The 15,145-nt window shown below is 32.1% G+C and overlaps 1 protein-coding gene and 2 non-coding genes across 3 annotated transcripts in view; 1 reads left to right on the forward strand and 2 right to left on the reverse strand.

The window, feature by feature from the left end:
* Positions 1-15,145, forward strand: part of LOC126976185 (ceramide phosphoethanolamine synthase) — a 389,843-nt gene that overhangs the window by 134,593 nt on the left and 240,105 nt on the right. The gene's annotated exons all lie outside the window — the stretch shown is intronic.
* On the reverse strand, positions 2,410-2,481 carry Trnad-guc (transfer RNA aspartic acid (anticodon GUC)). Its single transcript has one exon. It is a non-coding gene; the product is annotated as a tRNA-Asp (tRNA).
* Trnad-guc (transfer RNA aspartic acid (anticodon GUC)) lies at positions 4,194-4,265 on the reverse strand. The gene has a single exon. It is a non-coding gene; the product is annotated as a tRNA-Asp (tRNA).

The raw sequence follows: 15,145 nt of genomic DNA on the forward strand, positions 1-15,145 counted from the left end.
TTTCTAGATTTCAATTTGTTATATTTTATTTTTTTGGTTAGTGACGCCATGCTACCAAAACATATGAATTTAACAATAATATTGTATTTGAGATCCTTTTAAGAGAGGACTGGTTAAAAACCTTACTTATACTTTTGGGTCCCAGGACATGTTTTATTTTTTTATGAAATAAAGGGACGTTCAGCTAATGGTAATTCATGCGTCCTGCCCATTACAACGCAGTGCCGCTCAGGATTCTTGAAAAACCCCAAAAATTTTGAGCGGCATTACAACTGCGCTCGTCACCTTGAGACATAAGATGTTAAGTCTCATTTACCCATTTATTTCACTAACTACGGCGCCCTTCAGACCGAAACACAGTAATGTCTACATTACTGCTTCACGGCAGAAATAGGCGCCGTTGTGGTACCCATAATCTAGCCGGCATCCTGTGCAAAGGAGCCTCCCACTCCCTCCCACATGAAAGCGCTGACGAATTAGCAAGAATTAGTGCCAAAAGTACTCAATTTGGGCCTGATCCCTTCTATGGTGCCTTAGGAGTCCTGTTAAATCAACCTTTTATACCCAATATTTGAAGAATTGTATGAACTGTCCCGCGCTACTGTATTAACCCACTCCAAACAAAAATCCAGGTTTAATAAATTTAAGTAACAAAACAAGAATCCTTAAAATTTTATTCCACGTGCTATTTTACATTTGTATATAGAAAAATATTGTAATAAAAAAGGTATTAAACATAACCAAAAATGATTTAAAGTGGCAGTAAAAGGAGGAATTGAGAAAGAAAGCAATTTACAGTGTTTTGGTAACAGACGATTATATTAGATTGTCTTATATATGATGACTTCATGCGCACGACGTAATAGACACCAGAACATAAAAATGGTAGCGGTAATAATAAAGTCTTTCATAGCGGTTGGAGTTGAGTTGAAATCATGTGTGATCTTAGCAACATGTACCAGGACTTCATATGCAGTTCAGAGGTTTAATGTAAATTTTGCATCGGATACCGCGGTGTTTGAGCTTTTGGACGAAATTTATTTTAAAAATGTGCAGCAGTCGCACTGTATCAACAACAAGATCAAAAACAGTAATTGACGCAGTATTCCAAAGATATATTGATCATATTAAGACCAAAGTATTTATTTGATATTTTAGTTACCATAAGCATCTTATATTATTATTATCAAAAATGTAAGATCTGAGTCTAAATAAATCTTTGTAATATTTATATGAATAAAATGTAAAATAATTATCAAATATCGTATCACTATGATCATTACTAAAACCTACAATTATCCTCTTTCCGAAATTTTACATTCGTCTTATTATCTTGAAGCCAAATCTTTTGAAGGTTTCACTTTTCTACGTGTGATTTGCATACATGTTTTTTTGAAGTGAAACTTCTTTAGAATCGCTGTGATTTCAAACCGGATGCAACGGAAAAAACGACAGGTAAGAAAGAGACACAAATACAAAAATGTGTAGCATGAAGCCGGCAAAAGAATGAGACAGAAATATGCATACTATTGAAATGAAAACTTCTTTATCATCGATGTGATTTGAAAGTCGATGAAACGAAAAAGCGACAGTAAAAAGAAACTGTCACATCAATTCATAATTTTAACATGGGAGATAATGAGATAGGAAGCATAATACAATGTTTTAGTACCAGGCGATCATAGTTAAAGAAGAGATTGTCTTAAGTATGGCGCGAGTATACCTTAATATATTCTGACTTCAAGCGCACGACGTATTACTACATAGACACCAGGAGAACATATTATTATATATATTAGTGGTGGTAGGAATGTCTTTCATAGCGGTTGAAATCATGTGTCATCCTAGCAACACGTACCAGGAATTCATATGCAGTTTAGAGGTTTATGCACCATGCAGGTTTCACTTCTGACATGTGTACTTTGTACTCACGCAATGTTTTTTTTTAAACTCATACATATTGAATTTTATTTAACTCTCGTCCATTGGATGTGGTTCATACATAATGACTTACAAGAGGCTTATAATAGCTGAAGTATGATACAAATGGTCTAGTTGACCAGCTAACATCAGGATGTCGAATTTGCGTGACGGTGTGCGCGCGCATCGTAAATATTCACTCTGTAAATTTTTCCTTCTTTCTCTTTGAGGAGTCTACTATTCAACTGTCTGAGATGCGAAATACATCTTTCTTATTTAAGAGGGAGAAAACGGGCAAGAGGCTCCGTGATGAGAAGTGGTGAGATGCGTTGCCGGCCTTTAAGTTAGGAGTATGCTCTTATTTTGAAGGTCCATAAGTAGTATCGGTTCGGTAAAACTGTGGCCGGTAATATTGATTTCACAAAGTGGCTGTGCGAGGCAAGAGTCTCTCGAAAATGCAAGATAAAAAAAATTAAAAGCAAAAATATTCTCTCCGGCGGGGAATCGAACCCCGGTCTCCCGCGTGACAGGCGGGGATACTTACCACTATACTACCGAAGACGTTATTTGTTAGATTAAAATTTATATTGTTAATGTGCTAAAATTTTCAAGAGTTATACAAAGACACCATTTTTGAGCCTGAGAGGTAAAATAGTATTTTTAATAAGTACTCTTACTGGTAAAAATCTATATATTTTGAAATTTCGTAAATGTGGGTACATTAAATATTTAAAAATAATACCTAAGAATTCATACAGAATGTTGACACTGTTCTTATGGAAATGAGGCCAAGTTATGTTTTTATAGTGTTAAAAAGTTTTGCCCCCGTATTTGTGCATTAGTTTACACTTATCTCAAAACGGCTAAACCGATTTTAATGCGATTTTCATTAATTTTGTAAATTTTGTTGTAAACAGCATTGTGGCAAGCACCAAGTGGTATTACGTTTTGTGTTTTTTTTTCAATACGTTCACAAATTATAATAAGGCACGCGCTTCGGTTAAATTAGTTGAAATTTTAGTTACCTGTTGTGTGTTGAATGACGGTAATTTCATTTTTAATTAATTAATTTATTTGTAATTTTGCGAAAACCGATCCAGCACGCTGTTCCATCTCGCCAACCAAGTACTGACTTGAGTATAATGACATCCTTGTATTGAGGTAGCAAAAATTTATGAATGAAAAATTAAAAAATAGGTACGCAGGTATTTCTGTTCAATAATTTGGTTCCCTGACATGACAGCTTACTAGGGTTGACAAAATTTTTGGATTTGATAATTAACTATATTTTTACGGGTTATTTTGTAACACGCTGTATAGTGATTAAAATTCATAATTTTATTTAACATGGGAGATAATGAGATAGGAAGCATAATACAATGTTTTGGTACCAGGCGGTCATAGTTAAAGAAGAGATTGTCTTAAGTATGGCGCGAGTATACCTTAATATATTCTGACTCCAAGCGCACGACGTATTACTACATAGAGACCAGGAGAATATATTATTATATATATTAGTGGTGGTAGGAATTTCTTTCATAGCGGTTGATATGTGTCATCCTAGCAACATGTACCAGGAATTCATATGCAGTTTAGAGGTTTATGCACCATGCAGGTTTCACTTCTGACATGTGTACTTTGTACGCACGCAATGTTTTTTTTAAACTCATACATATTGAATTTTATTTAATTCTCGTCCATTGGATGTGGTTCATACATAATGACTTACAAGAGGCTTATAATAGCTGAAGTATGATACAAATGGTCTAGTTGACCAGCTAACATCAGGATGTCGAATTTGCGTGACGGTGTGCGCGCGCATCGTAAAAATTCACTCTGTAAATTTTTCCTTCTTTCTAAATAATAATCTCTTTGAGGAGTCTACTATTAAACTGTCTGAAATGCGAAATACATCTTTCTTATTTAAGAGGGAGAAAACGGGCAAGAGGCTCAGTGATGAGGAGGGGTGAGATGCGTTGCCGGCCTTTAAGTTAGGAGTATGCTCTTATTTTGAAGGTCCCTAAGTCGTATCGGTTCGGTAAAACTGCAGCCGGTAATATTGACTCCACAAAGTGGCTGTGCGAGGCAAGAGTCTCTCGAAAAAGCAAGATACGGGTGGTATTTCGCATTCTGACGTCTGTTTATATTAAAATCATATTCAAAACAGTTGCTAGTTAACTTTTTAGCATAGCTACATAAATTAATAAAAAAAAATAAAAGCAAAAATATAGCTACATAAATTAATAAAAAAAAAATTAAAAGCAAAAAATATTCTCTCCGGCGGGGAATCGAACCCCGGTCTCCCGCGTGACAGGCGGGGATACTTACCACTATACTACCGAAGACGTTATTTGTTAGATTAAAATTTATATTGTTAATGTGCTAAAATTTTCAAGAGTTATACAAAGACACCATTTTTGAGCCTGAGAGGTAAAATAGTATTTTTAATAAGTACTCTTACTGGTAAAAATCTATATATTTTGAAATTTCGTAAATGTGGGTACATTAAATATTTAAAAATAATACCTAAGAATTCATACAGAATGTTGACACTGTTCTTATGGAAATGAGGCCAAGTTATGTTTTTATAGTGTTAAAAAGTTTTGCCCCCGTATTTTCGCATTAGTTTACACTTATCTCAAAACGGCTAAACCGATTTTAATGCGATTTTCATTAATTTTGTAAATTTTGTTGTAAACAGCATTGTGGCAAGCACCAAGTGGTATTACGTTTTGTTTTTTTTTTTTTCAATAAGTTCACAAATTATAATAAGGCACGCGCTTCGGTTAAATTAGTTGAAATTTTAGTTACCTGTTGTGTGTTGAATGACGGTAATTTCATTTTTAATTAATTAAATTAATTAACAAAATTTCTGAACGTTGCGGGACTGGAACCCGTGACCTTTCGCGTTCCGTGCGAGTGCTCTTCCACTGAGCCAACCGTTCGAGTGACATAACGTTGATAAATCTTGTTAAATATGTCTTTTTCAACTCTCTTTTTGCCCCAGTTTCTTTGAAACGGTTTTAACTTGTTATTTAAGTCTTCAGGATAAATAATTCATGAGAATAGATAATAAAACACAAAAGAAAAATCCATAAATTATTTATTATGAACACTATTATTACAACAAATTGCATTATGTACAAAACTTATCATGAATATATTCATATGAATTAAACTAATTAAATTCTGTTAACTGTTCTTAAGTTAGGCAAGAGTAATTTCCTACAATAATAATTAGATTAAACAGACCATACTTTTTTCGTGATTGCATATTTACGGATAATTTATACTTGTATAAATTTTGTATTGTATCGAAATTTCCGAAACAGTGGCTTCAGTTATTTTTTTTTTAAATTAAACATTTCACATTCTCTCTGATATCGAGAGTTGTTCAGGATTATTTCAATTATTCAACTTCGATTTCTGAAATTATCATAAGTGGCTAGGTACTAATTTATTTAATCAAATTTAATTCATATAATTTACATGTATATTAAACATTTTGTGATGAGTTACATTTATAACGAATAAACTCTAAAATTATCAACTCATTGATAATTTCCAGTTTTATTACATTAATTTATTATTATTTACATTAGTACAATAAACCTTACTTGTGCATACTAAATTAGTCTTAAGTATTAAGCATCTTTCACATAGAATACCGCAGCGGTTAGCGGTTACTTATTTCAAATGATATCAATACTCTTTATTAAAAACTTAAAAAACAGTCAATTCTGTTGTTATGCTGCTACGAATGTTAAATGACATTGAATATTATGTTTTATTATATGCAACACTACTTTTAAATAGATTTTTAAGTAATTAAGTTACCATATTTTAAAACGGTGTACTAAAATGAATGTTTTGTCGTCTCAAGTTCTTAGAAATACCCATTTTAAGCACAGCAATAAATAACTTATTTTTGCTACATGCCAAAAATTGTTTCTCTTAGTTAAAAACGTGTTTTGACTAATTCTATGTGAAAGAGACTTTACAATTTCTTTATAAAGACAAGATTTTTCTATGAGTGCGCAAATTAAAATTAAAATCGTTGTATTTGTCATAATCACAATTTATTAAGAACAAATATGTAAAATATAAAAAAGAAAATATTACAAAATTCTTCATTCATTGTAGCTATGTCCATGTGTAAAGTTAAGCTTTCTTTATGAAATACATTAAAGTTCTATAGTATTTTGGTTTTATTTAAAAATAAGGGTAAATTGTATGATTTATATAGTAAAAAATATTATGCTTAGTAATGTTAGGTGGGCTAAATAGATTTGTAAATTACTCAAAACCTAAACGTGCACTTATTGGAGAGCTATTTAGAGATAGGCAAAATAAAGTTAGTTCATTATCAAGTGGACATGGAATCAAAATATTTTCTTTCAATAAAAAGTAAACACAAAAATTAAATTTCTAACCAAAATTTATGGACAAAGCGGGACTCGAACCCACGACCTCTCGGAATGGATACCACAACATGAGAGTTGAACAAGACATACCAAGATTTACGAACTATACGTCAGTCGAACGGTTGGCTCAGTTGGAAGAGCGCTCGGACAGAGCCCGAGAGGTTGCGGGTTCGAGTCCTTAATCGTTCATAAATTTTGAATACAAATTTGATTTAATTAATCCCAGAATTAAGGGATATCACTTTAAAAGTAAGAAATTGTTTAATCCAATGAAGTGGTTAAAATAAAAGCAGTCATAATTATTCTAGAGTCAAGCTAAAAAAAAAATAATTGAATTATAATTCTCGATGAATTCAATACAAAGCATTTCACATGACCTAAACTAATCTTAAGTCAAAATCTTTGGACTCATTCAACTTAGTTTAAGTAATTTGGTATATTTTAAGCAATTCCGTTGGACGGAGATATGAAATTTGTGTATAACAGCTTCGATACATCGAGCCTCAAAGATCATCTTACGAAGGTGTACTAACTGCAATTGTTATAAATTGTTTTCAAAAACATTTTGAACAACATTTCAAACCATTTTGAACATTTAAAACATATAGTGTCACTTACTCTATCCAAATATTACATTTTGCTAAAAGTGTAACAATTTTCCTTATATTTTCACAATACGAAAACTATTATTTACAATGTCATTATTATACACATTTACATTAATTGAATTTAATATCTTACATAGAGCATTGCAAAGATAAAACAACGAGTAATAAAATAAACATTTTTTTTTTTACTGTATCCACAGAAATCTGCAAACGCAATCCATTGGTTTACGTTGCACGATAAAATTTATTCTAATTTATTACAATTTTACTTATTTTTATGAAATCAAGGGACGAGACGAGCAGGTCGTTTGGATGATGGCCTACTACTCAGGATTTTTGAAATACCCCAAAATTCAGAGCGGCACTACAACTGCACTCGTCACCTTGAGACATAAGGTGTTAGTTTCATTTTCCCAGTAATTTCACTTGCTACGGCGCCCTTCAGACCGAAACACAGTAATGCTTACGCATTACTGCTTCACGGCAGAAATAGGCGCCGTTGTGGTACAAAGGAGTGCAAGTGTGCAAAGGAGCCTCCCACTGGTTTACTGAACACTAACTATAAATATCAGTATTTTTTTCTAATATAGTAATCTAATATTGTTGCATACTTACTAAAATTCGTATTAGTTTTAGAACTATGCATTTTATCAGCATTTATTCAAATTATTAATAGGTCCTACCAGCAATTTAAGGGCCTTGTTTGAAGAGGATAGATTTATTTAATTTTATCATTAGTATCCAATGTTTTAGTTTTATTTAGCGTTAATTCCGCCAATATTTGTCCTTAAACAATTCGACACGTGTTTCGCCTCTACACGAGGCATCGTCAGGAGATGTTGACTGGCACGAGACTCAATATCTATACTTATATCTAACACTAAAGAAAACTCAAAACATTTGGATAATTATGGATTTCCGCAAAGAAATCCAACTTCAATAAATTTTCTTTTATCATTAGTATTAAAGCAATGCTCCATCTAAAATCACTTATCAATGTTTACAATGTTCTATAATATTCTACGTTGAAAACGGTCTCAATTCATTTGGCAATTGTATAATGAGATATTAGGTCTTAAGTAATGTGGACGCAACTCGAGAAATTTATTCATTGTATTAATTCTTAACGATAATAACTTAACAATTTGTGAGATTTTAGGCCGGCTAAAGCAATAAACATTTGCAAGCATTTAATTATATAGTCAACAGAATCGAGTTACAGACAAACAACTTTAACAAAATATATGCATATCTTTTGTTTTATGACACCATAATAGAATTTAATAAAATAATACAGGGTGTTACAAAACTACCCGTAAAGCCGATTGGAGGTTAAATGGGGCCTTATAACGAGTCCATTTACATATTTAAGAACTGTAGTAACGCTGAATAACATACCCAAAAAGATAAAAAATAAAATATTATTTTGACTGATGTGCAAACACTATTTTAGTAAAATTAAAGAATAAAAAAAAATTACCTACATTTCGACCTTAATCGTGGGACGTCAAAAATCTTAAGAGACCTAACCTAAACGAATACTTACTTTTCATAATAAACGTGAAATTTACAGACACGGCTCAAAGTGTGCTCCGCCTTGCTCAATACACAACCTCGCTCGTCGGGATATGGCTTGTGTGGCATTTCGCACCATCGTTGGTATCACTGATGCGAAAACCAATACAACACGCTGTTCCATCTCAGCAACCAACGGTCCATCACATAACCATTTTCTCCAACAAGACATTTTTTAAAGCCATTACTTGAGTATAATGACATCCTTGTATTGAGGTAGCAAACATTTATGAATGAAAAATAAAAAAAAAACTATTAAAGTAGACAATTATTAGGTAAAAAATAGGTACGCAGGCCTTTCTGTTTAATAATCTGGTTCCCTAACATGACAGCTTACTAGGGTTGTCAAAATTTATGGCTTTGATAATTAACTATATTTTTTGCGGGGTATTTTGTAACACGCTGTATAGTGATTAAAATTCCCAAAGCTTCAATGTTTGATATTAGTCTGATCGGATGTCATTTTGTCTTAGATCTGATCGTACCGAATTCTGAACCATGTCGTTGACACATAAGATGATACGTTTCAGTAAATCAGTAATATCTAGATAAAACATCCGTCAACTGGAACATACTTTTCTAAGGCTGGCTTGCATCATATTAGCCGTTATTGTTAAAGTTTAAATCAAATTTAACGGTAACAGTAACACTGACTTTAACATAGACTGCGCAATGTGTTGCACAATCGTATTCCTTGGCATAGTTAAAGTTAAAATGTGACATATCTTGTCAATATCCATTATTTATATGAAACTTTTGACAGATCGCTATTATTTAGCTATTTAACATTAACAATTTTACCGGCAAAGATTAGACGGTTACGGTAAACAGTTAAGATATGATGTCATCTGAAAAATGTCAAATGACCAACAAACCAAACCAATTTTTCGCTTAACCGGTGCTTTAATATTAGGTTGTTGGTGCAACCCAGCCTTAGTTTAATAAATTGTATTTTAAATAAAAATCAATTCAGTTGACTATAAAATACAAACTAAAATAAGAAATAATTAGCAGCTCAAAGATATTAAGAAACAGGGAGCTAAGCCAGTAACACCAAGCTGTTTGACGATATTTTCTAAAAAAAAAATTCGTTACACCAACCAATTTATAGAGCGTACAGTTTACACTTTCCTCAGACTAATCTAGAACGTTAGGTCAAACATCGCATCGAGTTTTTCTTTATGAAATTATAGGACGAGTCGAGCAGGACGTTCAGCTGATGGTGATTGGTAACGCCTTACCCATTACAATGTAGTACCGCTCAGGATTCTTGAAAAACCCAAAAATTCTGAGCGGCTCTACAATTGAGCTCGTCACCTTGAGACATAAGATGTTAAGTCTCATTCCAATACCAAATTAAAAATCGCTTAATAGTTTTATGTAAGTAATGTCTAAGTATGCCCTATATATCTCAGCGTCAGACATGTATCATAAATAGCTTTTTGATTGATTGTATCCAAAAAATGCTTTCATTTATAAAATTCCTTGCTTTGCTAATGACACTAACTCCACGAGCAGTGATCCCTTTTCGAACAGCTTAGTAAAGTGTAAAAAATAAACTATAACATATCGTCATCGGGGTTTTGTTTGTCGTAAATTTCTTGCATTTTCTGTTGATCCTTGACTTTTTTCATCTGAGCGTATATCGAGGCCGCCTTATAGTTGATTGGACCGTAGTCCTTCATGTCCGCATCTGCGTATATGAACTGGTCGTCTGGTCTGTAGGGCTGAAAGGATTAAAAAAAATATTACTATTTTAATAATTTGGACCTCTACAGTTATTTTGGTTTATAGAACAAGCGGATTTAAATCTATTAATAATATTTATTTATTCAGGATTTTATTTTACCATCATCCGTAGTAATTATCATTATATTTGTTGAAATGAATAAGAAAGAATGCTAGAAAACCGATGAAAACAGGCCAGGTTTTTTACTTTAGTGTGCGTGACAAGCTGCGTCTTACACTTGGTATTTGTATCTCATTTAGTGTTAGTGTGCGTGCATCGCTCAAAGTGAAGGTTAACTGTCGACGTTTTTTACAGCTGTCACTGTCTATCTAGAGGTATAAATGATCTAAGGATCTAAAAATCTAAAATTGAGGTGGACTGTTAACCTTTATTTTGAGCAATGTACACACACTAATACAAAGCGACACACAAATCGCGTGTGTTAGATGTAGCTTGTCACGCACACTAAAGTAATAAAGTTGGTTTGATCGGTTCTTAGAAGCAATAGGCGGAATTTTGCGGAAATCTAAATCTATTTAAATGAATAAATATAATTATATGAAGTTTAAATTCCGCTTAGTTTAATCCCGAAGGCTGCGTCCTGAGTGGCAGCGCACCGCGCAGGCGGAATGAACGGCGCATTAAACAAATGTTCGACATGTTTGAACGTGTCCGGAGTGCGAGCGGGCGTGCACATTTCACAGCGCATTCTACTGGCGGATGCGCTCATTAATACGCGCATTTTGTTTTTTACTCGCGGATAGTGAAGTAAAATGTCGTAAATTATTGACTTTCTTGGTGAAGATTATGAACAATACCTTACATATTATGTTATGATGTTATTTTTTTGAACTCATATATTATCAGTTCTAATAAAAAAGTTACCTTAAAGTTAGGAACCATTTTTCAGAAGGTTCTTATTAATTCTCTGTGAGAATTTGTTTCCAAAAAAATGTTGTTTAAATAAACACATGCGCTCAAAGTTGATAAACTTTTCCGCTTGCGCTAAGGATAGGTATCGACTCGATCTACAGTACGCTATACGCGGTCCGCCGTGACTCAGGACGCACACTAACTCTAGAGTCTAGACCGTGCGAGCGGGCTATTGATTTGCATTCTCGTTGTAGTTATATTTATAACATTTTAAAAGCCATATTTTTTAAATTTGTAATAGAGTCATAGCCTAGTCATTTTTAGAATTATAATCTGTTGTTTATGCTTTACTTTCGTCTATTTCGTTTTCAAACAGGAACGTACTGTACAGGAGGTACTTCTAATTACAAGACTCGATTTATTTTCATTATTATCGATATTTTTATCTAACGGCTGTCAAGAGTTGTAAAATATTGTATTTTCTTCAGTCCTTCATACGCGTGCATCGGTTATCTTAAAGTTTTAAAATCGTTTAGTGGTGGTATCGGAAGGCGAGTCGGACTCGCTTTTGTCCGGTTTTTTACTATTCATAGCTTAAATATCTTTAAAATAGGATAAGCCAGTAAAATAATTATCCAGTCGGTGTTAAATAACATGCTGATGATATATTACCCGGTTTTGGATTAATATTTATCTATTGTAAATCTACTTATTTTATAAAATATTGTGAAAATATTAGAGGGTTAAAATATTAACTTCTAGGATTATGGGGGAAAATGATGTTAAACGTACTTTATTAACGGTAATTATAAAAAGATGTTAAACTCAGATTTGGCCATCTTGAAAAGATATAAATCAATATTCACGATTGAAGTTATACTTCTTTAGGCGCGTTATGAAAAAATGATGAGAGTGAAATTTTTTTTTAAATTTAAGATGCGCGCGCATCACTGTAATACAAAAGTAACAGGGTGAAGTTGGTTCCTAAAAGTTTCTGACGTTTACGACATTCGTTATTTTTGTTTTGGTTTCGTCGTCCATTATTAGGATAGGCAACGGGTTCAAGTATTCGTTATTCAATAATTAATTTTCAAAGCCATCGTTGCAAGATTTTTACAATATTGTTCTTTCTACAAACGTACAATAAGAAGAAATAATTTTAAGGATTTTTGCTTTGTTAACAAAAAAGTATAATTTCTTGCGTGCATACACAAGTACACACACACTTTTTTAAGTTTGAATCTGATTATATTTACATATTATTGAATCAATCATTTCATTATGTATTTGAATTGCGTCTACAAACGATTTTAAAGTAGTTTAATTACCAGAATTTTGAATTGAAAACTTCTTTAGCGGTGTTGAACACTTGGGATGGGTATAAAATGTTATGTTCGCGTCAGGACACGTGACCTAATCGAAAATTCGTAAGACAATCGTTGAAATTATGAACGAAAGTTGATTTTTCTGAGAGATTAACTTTTTATTATAATATAAATGTAATAGTTCTGAAATGAATATTGTATTTAATCACATAAATGCTAGTATATTTCAACTGATAAATAATATAAGCAATTCGTACGAAATTATACCCTAACCATTCCAAAATATTAAAAAATACACAACGTTGTTCAAGTTTTCACTTCTGCCGGCACTCCCGGCCCCTTATTTTTTTATTAGTTCTACAAAAACCTTTTAAAGCAATATTAATAATTTTATGAGTGCTTCAAATCTCGCTTTGTTAATCACGAAACCCATAACGTTAAAGCATAACGGTTATTGACAGCACAGTGATAACATTATTAGAATGACCAAATTACCTTTATTTAAAAAATGTATGTCTGACTCTTAGCAAAGCGATCCTAGAAAAGAAAAGAAAACGTCACAACATATTAAAATCATGCCTATTGCTTACGTTACATTATTGTAGTATTTATTAGTTAATTATGTTATATATTCAAGTATTTTATTTGATTAATGCGAGTGTTACATTTTAATAAAACCCTTTTTGAAGGATTAAAACGCGTGTGTTTTTACATTCGATTTTGAGTAAAAGTTACATTATTATTATTATTTTAGATACAATTACAAAAAAACAAAGTTACAATTACTCGCGTTTTAATCCTTTATAAAGTGTTATATTTAAATTATATAATATTCAAATTTAAATTTTGCTTATGCCAGTAATAGTAAAGGAGAAAGGGCCTTACTTTTACACGGTACTACCTACATAATTAATTAGAAATTAATAGTAATTACCTGAAAATAGTGAGGACGAGTGAAATTTTTGAAAAAAATTGAATTGTAATTGTATGCATACGTTTTTGATGTTAAGCCAGAGAATAGTACAGGTACGAAAGTCTCACTGCTCGAAATCAATTAAAGCAGTAGGGACTCTTGCGGCCATACAATAAGGTGTAATTTAGATCGCAAATCGCTACTAACCGACAATTTTATTCATATAGAAGTTGCCTCTCTTTCTATCGCGTGACTCTTACCTCTTCTGACGACATCAGGGTTGACTTCTACCTAACAGTATACCTACCTAGTATAAGGTGATCTTATAAAAATATCTCAGTATGTTCTAAAATATAAATAGGTATGTAAACGTAATTTTGAATCAAAATTATTTTGTTGTCGAACCTACATTCGTTGTAGATCGTAATATATGCGTTGGAAGACCATGAAATAGTCAAACCTACATAGTATAGGTATAAGACAGGTAGCCATCATAAATAGTAATTTCATTATAATAATAATCACTTTAAATTAGATTGTTTCAGCGTCTTTAGGAAGCTAAAAAAATAAATTTCGATCGCAATGACCTTTAATATGCTTTGCTTTATTTATGTTTATCTATTTTTCCATGTAAAGTAGGTGACAAACAAAGCTCGCTCGTGTGTCAAAGCTCGCTCGTGAGTCCCGACTGGCTGGCCTACTGTTTAGAGGCTGCCACACGTACTTACTATTTAGATACCTACACGGGGAGTGACACAAGCCTGGTTATAGTAAGGTCTGGGACAAAACTAAAAGAGAATTATTATTATATAAAATAATATTAAATTATAACAAATTGTTAAATCTCCCTTTAGTGTGAAATATATTTCTGATTTAAGATATTTATTCCAGTATTTCTATAAAAACAATATATTAAAACGATAAAAATATGAAAATTTAATATACGTTCACAAAAATCGTCACCTTTTTGCTCTTAATAGTGATTTTCATTATTATAACACTAGAAATAGGGATTGCTTGTAACTAATTCTAGTAGGCTTCATAAGATACATAATAGCTTTAAGGGTAAATGTATACACTTCTATAATGAAGTCCTAGCCACTGTTCAGGCATTATCTTTAAATAAATTTAAATGTTTTATAAAAAAATGGCTCTGTCGTAAATCCTATTACTCTACTGCTGAATATCTAAATGATCGGACAGCCTGGGACTAGATTGTGATTATTTTATAGCGATAGAAATGACTGTACAGTATTGTATATTTTTATTGAAAAGAGCGCAAAAAATAAATGCTGGGAGAGTTTCTTGCGCCGCTTCTTCTCTCTCAGAGCGCTATTTGTTTCCGAAGCGGTAGTAGTATCTAGTTGTTATTAGAAATGACATCAAAAAGAATTGTAAAGGAATCAATTTTGAGAAAATAAATGCCCTTTATGCCTTTTAATAAAAAGTATTCTTATATTTTAATACTATATACACACGTGCTTAAATAATTAGAAGTAAATATTATGTTTTTCTATTTAAGCTAAGATTTAATGTTTTGTTTAACAGTACCGTAACAGAAAAATATTTGGAACAAAGTTTTAAAATATCAGAAAATAAGAATATTTTACAATAATTACGAATTTGCTTTGGCACATCTAGTTTAGCTTTAGTTTTAAGTTTGTATAATTTCAAATATGGTTAAGCATATGATATATCCTCATGTTCATCTATATAATTATCGAGGTAATTAAATATAACGCTGTTATATTAATATAAATTGAGTAACTCACCTGTAT

Source organism: Leptidea sinapis, chromosome 39, assembly GCF_905404315.1.
Source record: "Leptidea sinapis chromosome 39, ilLepSina1.1, whole genome shotgun sequence".
In the NCBI taxonomy this organism is placed as follows: domain Eukaryota; kingdom Metazoa; phylum Arthropoda; class Insecta; order Lepidoptera; family Pieridae; genus Leptidea; species Leptidea sinapis.